Consider the following 16,905-nt stretch of genomic DNA (forward strand, 5'->3'; position numbering starts at 1 on the left):
CATGAACTTACCGATGACCCAACCCTGCTCCATCCATGAACTTATCCATGCACCCAACCTTGTGTCCATCCATGAATTTATCCATGCACCCAACCCTGCAACCATCCATGAACTTACCCATGCACCTAACCCTGCTCCATCCATGAACTGATCCATGCACCCAACCCTGTATCCATCCATGAACTTACCCATGCATCCAACCCTGCATCCATCTATAAACTGATCCATGCACCCAAACCTGTATCCATCCATGAACTTACTCATGCACCCAACCCTGCATCCATCCATGAACTGAAACATGCACCAAAACCCTGCATTGTTCCATGAATTTACCCATGCACCAAACCCTGCTCCATCCATGAACTTACCCATGCACCCAACCCTGCTCCATCCATGAACTTACCCATGCACCCAACCCTGCTCCATCAATGAACTGATCCATGCACTCAACCCTTTATCCTTCCATGAACTTATCCACACACCAAACCCTGCGTCCATCCATGAACTTACCCATGCACCCAAAGCTGCATCTGTCCATGAACTTATCCATGCACCCAACCCTGCTCCATCCATGAACTTATTCACGCACCCAACCTTGCATCCATCCATGAACTTACCAATGCATCCAACCCTGCATCCATTCATGAACTTCCATGCCCCCAACCTTGATCCATCCATGAACTTACCCACGCACCCAACCCTGCATCCATCCATGAACTTACCCATGCACCCAACCCTGCATCCATCCATGAACCGATACATGCCCCCAACCCTGCATCCATCCATGAACTGATCCATGCAATCAACCCTGCATCCATCCATGAACCAATCCATGCACACAACCCTGCATCCATCCTTGAACCAATCCATGCACCCAAACCTGTACCCATTTGAACATTTCCAAGTACTTAACCCTGCATCCATCTATGAGCTTATCAATACACCCAAACCTGCATCCATCAATGAACTGATCCATGCTCTCACCCTGCATCCATTTATGAACCAATCCATCCACCCAACACTGCATCCATCTTTGAACCAATCCATGCACCCAACCCTGCATCCATCCATAAAATGATCCATGCAACCAACCCTGCATTCATCCATGAACTGAACCATGCACCCAACCCTGTATCCATCCATGAACTTACCCATGCACCCAACAATGTATCTATCCATGAAACGATCTATGCACCCAACCCTGCATCCATCCATGAACTAATCCATGCACTCACCCTGCATGCATCCTTGAACCAATCCATGCACCAAACCCTGCATCCATCCATGAACTTCTACATGCACTCAACCCTGTATCCATCCATGAACTTACCCATGACCCAACCCTGCTTCATCCATGAACTGATCCATGCACCCAACCCTGCATCCATCCATGAACTTACCCATGCACCCAACCCTGCTCCAACCATAAACTTATCCATGTACCTAGTATGTATCCATCCATGAACTTACCCATGCACCCAACTCTGTATCACTCCATGAATTTACTCATGCACCCAACACTGCTCCATCTATGAACTTATCCAAACACCCAACCCTGCATCCATCCATGAACTTACCCATGCACCAAACCCTACATCCATTCTTGAACTCCATGCACCCAACCTTGCTCCATCCATGAACTTACACACGCACACAACCCTGCATCCTCCATGAAATTACCCATACACCCAACCTTGCTCCATCCATGAACCGATCCATGCACCCAACACTGCATCCATCCATGAACTGATCCATGCACTCACCCTGCATCCATTTATGAACCAATCCATCGACCCAACCCGGCATCCATCCTTGAACCAATCCATGCCCCCAACCCTGCATCCATCCATGAACTGATCTATGCACTCATCCCTGCACCCATCCATGAACCAATCCATTCACCCAACCCTGCATCCATCCTTGAACCAATCCATGCACCCAACCCTGTACCCATTTGAACTTTTCCAAGTACATAACCCTGCATCCATCTATGAGCTTGTCAATATACCCAACCCTGCATCCATCCATGAAATGATCCATGCACCCAACCCTGCATTGCTCCATGAACTGATCCATGCACTCACCCTGCATCCATCCTTGAACCAATCCATGCACACAACTTTGTATCCATCCATGAATTTACCCATGCATCCAACAATGTTTCTATCCATGAAACAATCCATGCACCCAACCCTGCATCCATCCATGAACTGATCCATGCACCCAACCCTTTATCCATCCATGAACTTATCCATGCACCCAACAATGTATCTATTCATGATACGATCCATGCACCCAACCCTGTATCCATCCATGAACATAGCCATGCACCCAACCCTGTATCCATCTATGAACTGAACCACGCACACAACCCTGCATCGATCCATGAACTTATCCATGCACCCAACCCTGCATCCATCCATGAACTGTACCATGCACCCAACCCTTTATCCATCCATGACAGATCCATGCACCCTACCCTGCATCCATCCTTGAACCAATCTATGCACCCAACCCTGTACCCATCTATGAACTTTTCCATGTACTTAACCCTGTATCCATGTATGAAATTATCTATGAAACCAACCCTGCATCCATCCATGAACTTACCCATGCACTCAACCCTGCTCCAACCATGAACTGATGCACGCACCCAACCCTACATCCATCCATGAACTGATCCACGCACCAAACCCTGCATCCATCCATGAACATATCCATGCACAAAACCCTGTATCCATCAATGAACTTACCCATGACCCAACCCTGCTCCATCAATGAACTTATCCATGCACCCAACCTTGCGTCCATCCATGAACTTATCCATGCACCCAACTCTGCATCCATCCATGAACTTACCCATGCACCTAACCCTGCTCCATTCATGAACTTATCCATGCACCCAATTCTGTATCCTTCCATGAACTTACCCAAGCATCCAACCCTGCATCCATCCATGAACTGAAACATGCACCCAAACCTGTATCCATCCATGAACTTACTCATGCACCCAACCCTGCATCCATCCATGAACTGAAACATGCACCCAACCCTGCATTGTTCTATGAATTTACCCATGAACCAAACCCTGCTCCATCCATGAACTTACCCATGCACCCAACCCTGCATCCATCCATGAACTTATCCATGCACCCAACCCTGCAACCATCCATGTACTTATCCATGCACCGAACACTGTATACATCCATGAACTTACCAATGCACCCAACCCTGCTCCAAACATGAACTTATCTATGCAACCAACCTTGCGACCATCCATGAACTTATCCATGCACCCAAGTCTGTACCCATTCATGAACTTACCCATGCACCCAACCTTGCTCCATCCATGAACCTATCCATGCACCCAACCCTGCATCCATCCATGAAACGATCCATGCACCCAACCCTTCATCCATCCATGAACTGATCCATGCACTCAACCTGCATCCAATCTTGAACCAATCCATGCACCCAACCCTGCATTGATTCATGAACTTATCCATGCACCCAACCCTGCATCCATCCATGAACTTACCCGTGCACCCAACCCTGCTCCATCCATGAACTTATCCATGCACCCAACCCTGTATCCATCCATGAACTTACCCACGCAACCAACCCTGCATCCATCCATGAACTGATACATGCATCGGTCCCTGTATCCATCCATGAACTTACCCATGCACCCAACCCTGCATCCCTCCATGAACTGATTCACAAACCCAACCCTGCATCCATCCATGAACTTATACATGTACCCAACCGTGTATCCATCCATGAACTTACCCATGCACCAAACCCTGCTTCATCCAAGAACTTATCCATGCAACCAACATTGCGTCCATCCATGAACTTATCCATGCACCCAACCCTATATCCATCCATGAACTTACCCATTCACCCAACGCTGCATCCATCCATGAAATTATCCATGCACTCAACCCTGCTCCATCCATGAACTTATCCATGCACCCAACTCTGTATCCGTCCATTAATTTACTCATGCACCCAACCCTGCATCCATTCATGAACTTCCATGCACCCAACCTTGCTCCATCCATGAACTTACCCATGCACCCAACCCTGCATCCATCCATGAACTTATCCATGCACACAACCCTGTATCCATCCATGAACGAACCCATGCACCCAACCCTGCATCCATCCATGAACTTATCCATGCACCCAACCCTGTATCCATCCATGAACTTACCCATTCACCCAACGCTGCATCCATCCATGAAATTTTCCATGCACTCAACCCTGCTCCATCCATGAACTTATCCATGCACCCAACTCTGTATCCATCCATGAATTTACTCATGCACCAGACCCTGCATCCTTTCATTAACTTCCATGCACCCAACCTTGCTCCATCCATGAACTTACCCATGCACACAACCCTGCATCTATCCATGAACTTATCCATGCACCCAACCCTGTATCCATCCATGAACTTACCCATGCACCCAACCCTGCTCCATCCATGAACTTACCCATTCACCCAACCCTGCATCCATCCATGAACTGATCCACGCACCCAACCCTGCATCAATCCATGAACTTATCCATGCACCCAACCCTGCATCCATCCATGAACTTACCCATGCACCCAACCCTGCTCCAACTATAAACTTATCCATGTACCTAGTATGTATCCATCCATGAACTTACCCATGCACCCATCCATGCTCCATCCATGAACTTATTCATACACCTAACCCTGCTCCATCCATGAACTTATCCATGCACCCAACTCTCTATCAGTTCATGAATTTACTCATGCACCCAACCAGGCAACCATTCATAAAATTACCCATGCACCCAACACTGCTCCATCCATGAACTTATCCAAACACCCAACCCTGCATTCATCCATGAACTTAACCATGCACCAAACCCTGCATCCATTCATGAACTTCCATGCACCCAACCTTGCTCCATCCATGAACCAATCCATGCACCCAACCCTGCATCCATCCATGAACTGATCCACGCACCCAACCCTGCATCAATCCATGAACTTATCCATGCACCCAACCCTGCATCCATCCATGAACTTACTCATGCACCAAACCCTGCATCCATTCATGAACTTCCATGCACCCAACTTTGCTCCATCCATGAAAATACACACGCAAACAACCCTGCATCCATCCATGAAATTACCCATACACCCAACCTTGCTCCATCCATGAACCAATCCATGCACCCAACCCTGCATCCATCCATGAACTGAACCATGCACTCAACCCTGCATCCATTTATGAACCAATCCATGCACCCCACCCTGCATCCATCCTTGAACCATTCCATGCATCCAACCCTGTACCATTCAATGAACTTTTCCAAGTACTTAACCCAGCATCCATCTATGAACTTATCCATGCACCCAACCCTGCATACATCCATGAATTGATCCATGCACTCACCCTGCATCCATTTATGAACCAATCCATCAACCCAACCCTGTATCCATCCTTGAACCAATCCATGCACCCAACCCTGCATCCATCCATGAACTTATCCATGCACTCAACCCTGTATCCATCCATGAACTTACCCATGACCCAACCCTGCTTCATCCATGAACTTATCCATGCACCCAACCTTGCGTCCATCCATGAAATTATACATGCACCCAACCGTGCATCCATCGATGAACTTACCCATGCACTTAACCCTGCTCCACCCATGAACTGACCCATGCACCCAACCCTGTAGCCATCCATGAATTACCCATGCACCCAAACCTGCATCCATTCATGAACTGATCCATGCACCCAACCCTGTATCCATCCATGAACTTACTCATGCACCCAACCCTGCATCCATCCATGAACTGAACCATGCACCCAACCCTGCATTCTTCCATGAACTTAACCATGCACCCAACCCTGCTCCATCCAGGAATTTACCCATGCACCCAACCCTGCATTAATCTATGAACTGATTCACACACCCAACCCTGCATCCATCCATGAACTTATTCATGCACCCAACCCTGTATCTATTCATGAAATTACCCATGAACTTAACCCTGCTCCATTCATGAACTTATCCATGCAGCCAACCTTCCGTCCATCCATGAACATATCCATGCACCCAACCCTGCATCCATCCATTAACTTAACCATTCACCAAACACTGCGTCCATCCATGAACTTATCCATTCACCCAACCCTGCTCCATCCATGAACTTATCCATGCACCCAACTCTGTATCCATCCATGAATTTACTCATGCACCCAACCCTGCATCCATTCATGAACTTACCCATGCACCCAACACTGCTCCATCCATAAACGTATCCACGCACCCAACCCTGCATCCATCCATGAACTTAACCATGCACCCAACCCTGCATCCATTCATGAACTTCCATGCACCCAACCTTGCTCCATTCATGAAATTACCCACGCACCCAACGCTGCATCGATCCATAAACTTACCCATGCACCCAACCTTGCTCCATCCATGAACCGATCAATTCACCCAACCTTGCTCCAACCATGAACCGTTCCATGCACCCAACCCTGCATACATCCATGAAACGATCCATGCACCCAACCCTGCATCCATCCATCAACTGATCCATGCACTCACCCTGCATCCATTCTTGAACCAATCCATGCACCCAACCCGGCATCTATTCATGAACCTATCCATGCACCCAACCCTGACTCCATCCATGAACTTACCCATGCACCCAACCCTGCTCCATCCATGAACTTATCCATGCACCCAACCCTGTATCCATCCATGAAATTACCCACGCACACAACCCTGAATCCATCCATGAACTGATCCATGCACCGAACCCTGTATCCATCCATGAACTTACCCATGCACCCAACCCTGCATCCATCCATGAACTGATTCACACACCCAACCCTGCATCCATCCATGAACTTATCCATGCACCCAACCCTGTATCCATCCATGAACTTACCCATGCACCAAACCCTGCTTCATCCAAGAACTTATCCATGCAACCAACATTGCGTATATCCATGAACTTATCCATGCACCCAACCCTGCATCCATCCATGAACTTACCCATTCACCCAACGCTGCATACATCCATGAAATTATCCATGCACCCAACCCTGCTCCATCCATGAACTTATCCATACACCCAACTCTGTATCCATTCATGAATTTACTCATGCACCCAACCCTGCATCCATTCATGAACTTCCATGCACCCAACCTTGCTCCATACATGAACTTACCCATGCACCCAACCCTGCATCCATCCATGAACTGATCCATGAACCCAACCCTGTATCCATCCATGAATTTACCCATGCACCCAACCCTGCTCCATCCATGAACTTACCCATTCACTCAACCCTGCATCCATCCATGAACTGATCCACGCACCCAACCCTGCATCAATCCATGAAATTACCCATGCACCCAACCCTACATCCATCCATGAACCGATCCATTCCCCCATCCCTGCATCCATCCATGAACTGATCCATGCAATCAACCCTGCATCCATCCATGAACCAATCCATGCACCCAACCCTGCATCCATCCTTGAACCAATCCATGCACCCAAACCTGTACCCATTTTAACATTTCCAAGTACTTAACCCTGCATTCATCTATGAGCTTATCAATACACCCAACCATGCATCCATCCATGAACTGATCCATGCACCCAACCCTTTATCCATCCATGAACTTTCCCATGCACCCAACAATGTATCTATTCATGATACGATCCATGCACCCAAACCTGTATCCATCCATGAACATAGCCATGCAACCAACCCTGTATCCATCTATGAACTGAACCACGCACCCAACCCTGCATCCATCCATGAACTTATCCATGCACCCAACCCTGCATTCATCCATGAACTGTACCATGCACCCAACCCTGTATCCATCCATGAGTGATCCATGCACACAAACCTGCATCCATCCTTGAACCAATCCATGCACCCAACCCTGTACCCATCTATGAACTTTTCCATGTACTTAACCCTGTATCCATGTATGAAATTATCTATGCAACGAACGCTGCATCCATCCATGAACTTACCCATGCACTCAACCCTGCTCCATCCATGAACTGATCCACGCACCAAACCCTGCATCCATCCATGAACATATCCATGCACCCAACCCTGTATCCATCCATGAACTTACCCACGCACCCAACACTGCATCCATCCATGAACTGATCCATGCACCCAAACCTGTATCCATCCATGAACTTACTCATGCACCCAACCCTGCATCCATCCATGAACTGAAATATGCACCCAACCCTGCATTGTTCCATGAATTTACCCATGCACGAAACCCTGCTCCATCCATGAACTTACCAATGCACCCAACCCTGCATCCATCCATGAACTGATCCACGCACTCAACCCTGCATCCATCCATGAACTTATCCATGCACCCAACACTGTATCCATCCATGAACTTACCCATGCACCCAACCCTGCTCCAACCATGAAATTATCCATGCAGCCAACCTTGCGACCATCCATGAAATTATCCATGCACCCAAGTCTGTACCCATCCATGTACTTACCCATGCACCCAACCTTGTATCCATCCATGAAATTACCCATGCACCCACCTTGTATCCATCCATGAAATTACCCATGCACCCAACCATGCTCCATCCATGAACTTATCCATGCACCTAACCCTGCTCCATCCATGAACTTATCCATGCACCCAACTTTGTATCCATCCATGAATTTACTCATGCACCCAACCCTGTATCCATTCATGAAATTACCCATGCACCCAACACTGCTCCATCCATAAACGTATCCACGCACCCAACCCAGCATCCATCCATGAACTTAACCTTGCACCCAACCCTGCATCCATTCATGAACTTCCATGCACCCAACCTTGCTCCATTCATGAAATTACCCACGCACCCAACCCTGCATCGATCCATAAACTTACCCATGCACCCAACCTTGCTCCATCCATGAACCGATCCATGCACCGAACCTTGCTCCAACCATGAACCGTTCCATGCACCCAACCCTGCATCCATCCATGAAACGATCCATGCACCCAACCCTGCATCCATCCATCAACTGATCCATGAACTCACCCTGCATCCATTCTTGAACCAATCCATGCACCCAACCCTGCATCCATTCATGAACTTATCCATGCACCCAACCCTGACTCCATCCATGAACTTACCCATGCACCCAACCCTGCTCCATCCATGAACTTATCCATGCACCCAACCCTGTATCCATCCATGAAATTACCCACGCACCCAACCCTGCATCCATCCATGAACTGATACATGCACCGAAACCTGTATCCATCCAGGAACTTACCCATGCTCCCAACCCTGCATCCATCCATGAACTGATTCACACACCCAACCCTGCATCCATCCATGAACTTATCCATGCACCCAACCCTGTATCCATCCATGAACTTACCCATGCACCAAACCCTGCTTCATCCAAGAACTTATCCATGCAACCAACATTGCGAATATCCATGAAATTATCCATGCACCCAACCCTGCATCCATCCATGAATGTACCCATTTACCCAACGCTGCATCCATCCATGAAATTATCCATGCACCCAACCCTGCTCCATCCATGAACTTATCCATGCACCCAACTCTGTATCCATTCATGAATTTACTCATGCACCCAACCCTGCATCCATTCATGAACTTCCATGCACCCAACCTTGCTCCATCCATGAACTTACCCATGCACCCAACCCTGCATCCATTCATTATCTGATCCATGAACCCAACCCTGTATCCATCCATGAACTTACCCATGCACCCAACCCTGCTCCATCCATGAACTTACCCATTCACTCAACACTGCATCCATCCATGAACTGATCCACGCACCCAACCCTGCATCAATCCATGAACTTATCCATGAACCCAACCCTGCATCCATCCATGAACTTACTCATGCACCAAACCCTGCATCCATTCATGAACTTCCATGCACCCAACTTTGCTCCATCCATGAACATACACACGCAAACAACACTGCATCCATCCATGAAATTACCCATACACCCAACCTTGCTCCATCCATGAACCAATCCATGCACCCAACCCTGCATCCATCCATGAACTGAACCATGCACTCAACCCTGCATCCATTTATGAACCAATCCATGCACCCCACCCTGCATCCATCCTTGAACCATTCCATGCATCCAACCCTGTACCATTCAATGAACTTTTCCAAGTACTTAACCCAGCATCCATCTATGAACTTATCCATGCACCCAACCCTGCATCCATCCATGAGTTGATCCATGCACTCACCCTGCATCCATTTATGAACCAATCCATCAACCCAACCCTGTATCCATCCTTGAACCAATCCATGCACCCAACCCTGCATCCATCCATGAACTTATCCATGCACTCAACCCTGTATCCATTCATGAACTTACCCATGACCCAACCCTGCTTCATCCATGAACTTATCCATGCACCCAACCTTGCGTCCATCCATGAACTTTTACATGCACCCAACCGTGCATCCATCGATGAACTTACCCATGCACTTAACCCTGCTCCACCCATGAACTGACCCATGCACCCAACCCTGTAGCCATCCATGAATTACCCATGCACCCAAACATGCATCCATTCATGAACTGATCCATGCACCCAACCCTGTATCCATCCATGAACTTACTCATGCACCCAACCCTGCATCCATCCATGAACTGAACCATGCACCGAACCCTGCATTCTTCCATGAACTTAACCATGCACCCAACCCTGCTCCATCCAGGAATTTACCCATGCACCCAACCCTGCATTAATCTATGAACTGATTCACACACCCAACCCTGCATCCATCCATGAACTTATTCATGCACCCAACCCTGTATCTATTCATGAAATTACCCATGAACTTAACCCTGCTCCATTCATGAACTTATCCATGCAACCAACCTTCCGTCCATCCATGAACATATCCATGCACCCAACCCTGCATCCATCCATTAACTTAACCATTCACCAAACGCTGCGTCCATCCATGAACTTATCCATTCACCCAACCCTGCTCCATCCATGAACTTATCCATGCACCCAACTCTGTATCCATCCATGAATTTACTCATGCACCCAACCCTGCATCCATTCATGAACTTACCCATGCACCCAACACTGCTCCATCCATAAACGTATCCACGCACCCAACCCTGCATCCATCCATGAACTTAACCATGCACCCAACCCTGCATCCATTCATGAACTTCCATGCACCCAACCTTGCTCCATTCATGAAATTACCCACGCACCCAACGCTGCATCGATCCATAAACTTACCCATGCACCCAACCTTGCTCCATCCATGAACCGATCAATTCACCCAACCTTGCTCCAACCATGAACCGTTCCATGCACCCAACCCTGCATACATCCATGAAACGATCCATGCACCCAACCCTGCATCCATCCATCAACTGATCCATGCACTCACCCTGCATCCATTCTTGAACCAATCCATGCACCCAACCCGGCATCTATTCATGAACCTATCCATGCACCCAACCCTGACTCCATCCATGAACTTACCCATGCACCCAACCCTGCTCCATCCATGAACTTATCCATGCACCCAACCCTGTATCCATCCATGAAATTACCCACGCACACAACCCTGAATCCATCCATGAACTGATCCATGCACCGAACCCTGTATCCATCCATGAACTTACCCATGCACCCAACCCTGCATCCATCCATGAACTGATTCACACACCCAACCCTGCATCCATCCATGAACTTATCCATGCACCCAACCCTGTATCCATCCATGAACTTACCCATGCACCAAACCCTGCTTCATCCAAGAACTTATCCATGCAACCAACATTGCGTATATCCATGAACTTATCCATGCACCCAACCCTGCATCCATCCATGAACTTAACCATGCACCCAACGCTGCATCCATTCATGAACTTCCATGCACCCAACCTTGCTCCATTCATGAAATTACCCACGCACCCAACGCTGCATCGATCCATAAACTTACCCATGCACCCAACCTTGCTCCATCCATGAACCGATCAATTCACCCAACCTTGCTCCAACCATGAACCGTTCCATGCACCCAACCCTGCATACATCCATGAAACGATCCATGCACCCAACCCTGCATCCATCCATCAACTGATCCATGCACTCACCCTGCATCCATTCTTGAACCAATCCATGCACCCAACCCGGCATCTATTCATGAACTTATCCATGCACCCAACCCTGACTCCATCCATGAACTTACCCATGCACCCAACCCTGCTCCATCCATGAACTTATCCATGCACCCAACCCTGTATCCATCCATGAAATTACCCACGCACCCAACCCTGCATCCATCCATGAATTTACCCATGCACCCAACCCTGCATCCATCCATGAACTGATTCACACACCCAACCCTGCATCCATCCATGAACTTATCCATGCACCCAACCCTGTATCCATCCATGAACTTACCCATGCACCAAACCCTGCTTCATCCAAGAACTTATCCATGCAACCAACATTGCGTATATCCATGAACTTATCCATGCACCCAACCCTGCATCCATCCATGAACTTACCCATTCACCCAACGCTGCATACATCCATGAAATTATCCATGCACCCAACCCTGCTCCATCCATGAACTTATCCATACACCCAACTCTGTATCCATTCATGAATTTACTCATGCACCCAACCCTGCATCCATTCATGAACTTCCATGCACCCAACCTTGCTCCATCCATGAACTTACCCATGCACCCAACCCTGCATCCATCCATGAACTGATCCATGAACCCAACCCTGTATCCATCCATGAACTTACCCATGCACCCAACCCTGCTCCATCCATGAACTTACCCATTCACTCAACCCTGCATCCATCCATGAACTGATCCACGCACCCAACCCTGCATCAATCCATGAACTTACCCATGCACTCAACCCTGCTCCAACCATAAACTTATCCATGTACCTAGTATGTATCCATCCATGAACTTACCCATGCACCCAACCATGCTCCATCCATGAACTTATCCATGCACCCAACTCTGTATCACTCCATGAATTTACTCATGCACCCAACACTGCTCCATCTATGAACTTATCCAAACACCCAACCCTGCATCCATCCATGAACTTACCCATGCACAAAACCCTACATCCATTCTTGAACTTCCATGCACCCAACCTTGCTCCATCCATGAACTTACACACGCACACAACCCTGCATCCATCCATGAAATTACCCATACACCCAACCTTGCTCCATCCATGAACCGATCCATGCACCCAACACTGCATCCATCCATGAACTGATCCATGCACTCACCCTGCATCCATTTATGAACCAATCCATCGACCCAACCCTGCATCCATCCTTGAACCAATCCATGCACCCAACCCTGCATCCATCCATGAACTTATCCATGCACTCAACACTGTATCCATCCATGAACTTACCCATGACCCAACCCTGATTCATCCATGAACTTATCCATGCAACCAACCTTGCGACCATCCATGAACTTATCCATGCACCCAACCGTGCATCCTTCGATGAACTTACGCATGCACCTAACCCTTTCCCAAAATGAACTGACCCATGCACCCAACCCTGTACCCATCCATGAACTTACCCACGCAACCAATCCTGCATCCATCCATGAACTGATCCATGCACCCAACCCTGTAACCATCCATGAACTTACTCATGCACCCAACCCTGCATCCATCCATGAACTGAACCATGCAACCAACCATGCATTCTTCCATGAACTTAACCATGCACCCAACCCTGCATCAATCCATGAACTGATTCACACACCCAACCCTGCATCCATTCATGAACTTATTCATGCACCCAACCCTGTATCCATTCATGAACTTACCCATGCACCCAACCCTGCTCCATCCATGAAATTATCCATGCAACAAACCTTCTGTCCATCCATGAACATATCCATGCACCCAACCCTGCATCCATCCATGAACTTAACCATTCACACAACGCTGCGTCCATCCATGAACTTATCCATTCACCCAACCCTGCTTCATCCATGAACTTATCCATGCACCCAACTCTGTATCCATCCATGAATTTACTCATGCACCCAACCCTGCATCCATTCATGAACTTACCCATGCACTCAACCCTGCTCCATCCATGAACTTATCCACACACCAAACCCTGCGTCCATCCATGAACTTACCCATGCTCCCAAAGCTGCATCTGTCCATGAACATATCCATGCACCCAACTCTGCTCCATCCATGAACTTATTCACGCACCCAACCTTGCATCCATCCATGAACTTACCCATGCATCCAACCCTGCATCCATTCATGAACTTCCATGCACCCAACCTTGCTCCATCCATGAACTTACACACGCACCCAACCCTGCATCCATCCATGAACTTACCCATGCACCCAACCCTGCATCCATCCATGAACCGATCCATGCCCCCAACCCTGCATCCATCCATAAACTGATCCATGCAATCAACCCTGCATCCATCCATGAACCAATCCATGCACCCAAACCTGTACCCATTTGAACATTTCCAAGTACTTAACCCTGCATCCATCTATGAGCTTATCAATACACCCAAACCTGCATTTATCCATGAACTGATCCATGCTCTCACCCTGCATCCATTTATGAACCAATCCATCCACACAACCCTGCATCCATCCTTGAACCAATCCATGCACCCATACCTGCATCCATCCATAAAATGATCCATGCAACCAACCCTGCATTCATCCATGAACTGAACCATGCACCCAACCCTGTATCAATCCATGAACTTACCCATGTACCCAAAAATGTATCTATCCATGAAACGATCTATGCACCCAACCCTGCATCCTCCAAGAACTAATCCATGCACTCACCCTGCATGCATCCTTGAATCAATCCATGCACCCAACCCTGCATCCATCCATGAACTTCTACATGCACTCAACCCTGTATCAATCCATGAACTAACCCATGACCCAACCCTACTTCATCCATGAACTTATCCATGCACCCAACCTTGCGTCCATCCATGAACTTATCAATGCACTCACCCTGCATTCATTTATGAACCAATCCATCAACCCAACCCTGCATCCATCCTTGAACCAATCCATGCACCCAATCCTGCATCTATCCATGAACTGATCCATGCACCCAACCCTGCTCCATCATTTAACTTACCCATGCACCCAATCCTGCATCTATCCATGAAATGATCCATGCACCCAACCCTGCATCCATCCATAAACTTACCCATGCACCCAACCCTGCATCCATCCATGAACCGATTCATGCCCCCAACCCTGCATCCATCCATGAACTGATCTATGCACTCAACCCTGCATCCATCCATGAACCAATCCATTCACCCAACCCTGCATCCATCCTTGAACCAATCCATGCACCCAACCCTGTAACCATTTGAACTTTTCCAAGTACTTAACCCTGCATCCATCTATGAGCTTGTCAGTACACCCAACCCTGCATCCATCCATGAAATGATCCATGCACCCAACCCTGCATTGCTCCATGAACTGATCCATGCACTCACCCTGCATCCATCCTTGAACCAATCCATGCACACAACTTTGTATCCATCCATGAACTTACCCATGCATCCAACAATGTTTCTATCCATGAAACAATCCATGCACCCAACCCTGCATCCATCCATGAACTGATCCATGCACCCAACCCTTTATCCATCCATGAACTTATCCACACACCAAACCCTGCGTCCATCCACGAACTTACCCATGCACCCAAAGCTGCATCTGTCCATGAACTTATCCATGCACCCAACCCTGCTCCATCCATGAACTTATTCACGCACCCAACCTTGCATCCATCCATGAACGTACCCATGCATCCAACCCTGCATCCATTCATGAACTTCCATGAACCCAACCTTGCTCCATCCATGAACTTACCCACGCACCCAACCCTGCATCTATCCATGAACTTACCCATGCACCCAACTCTGCATCCATCCATGAACCGATCCATGCCCCCAACCCTCCATCCATCCATGAACTGATCCATGCAATCAACCCTGCATCCATCCATGAACCAATCCATGCACCCAACCCTGCATCCATCCTTGAACCAATCCATGCACCCAAACCTGTACCCATTTGAACATTTCCAAGTACTTAACCCTGCATCCATCTATGAGCTTATCAATACACCCAAACTGCATCCATCCATGAACTGATCCATGCTCTCACCCTGCATCCATTTATGAACCAATCCATGCACCCAACCCTGCATCCATCCATAAAATGATCCATGCAACCAACCCTGCATTCATCCATGAACTGAACCATGCACCCAACCCTGTATCCATCCATGAACTTACCCATGCACCCAACAATGTATCTATCCATGAAACGATCTATGCACCGAACCCTGCATCGATCCATGAACTAATCCATGCACTCACCCTGCATGCATCCTTGAACCAATCCATGCACCCAACCCTGCATCCATCCATGAACTTCTACATGCACCCAACCCTGTATCAATCCATGAACTTAACCATGTACCCAAAAATGTATCTATCCATGAAACAATCTATGCACCGAACCCTGCATCCATCCATGAACTAATCCATGCACTCACCCTGCATGCATCCTTGAACCAATCTATGCACCCAACCCTGTATCCATCCATGAACTTACCCATGCACCCAGCAATGTATCTATCCATGAAACGATCTATGCACCCAACCCTGCATCCATCCATGAACTAATCCATGCACTCACCCTGCATGCATCCTTGAACCAATTCATGCACCGAACCCTGCATCCATCCATGAACTTCTACATGCACTCAA

This window comes from Saccopteryx bilineata, chromosome 10 (genome assembly GCF_036850765.1).
Source record: "Saccopteryx bilineata isolate mSacBil1 chromosome 10, mSacBil1_pri_phased_curated, whole genome shotgun sequence".
In the NCBI taxonomy this organism is placed as follows: Eukaryota; Metazoa; Chordata; class Mammalia; order Chiroptera; family Emballonuridae; genus Saccopteryx; species Saccopteryx bilineata.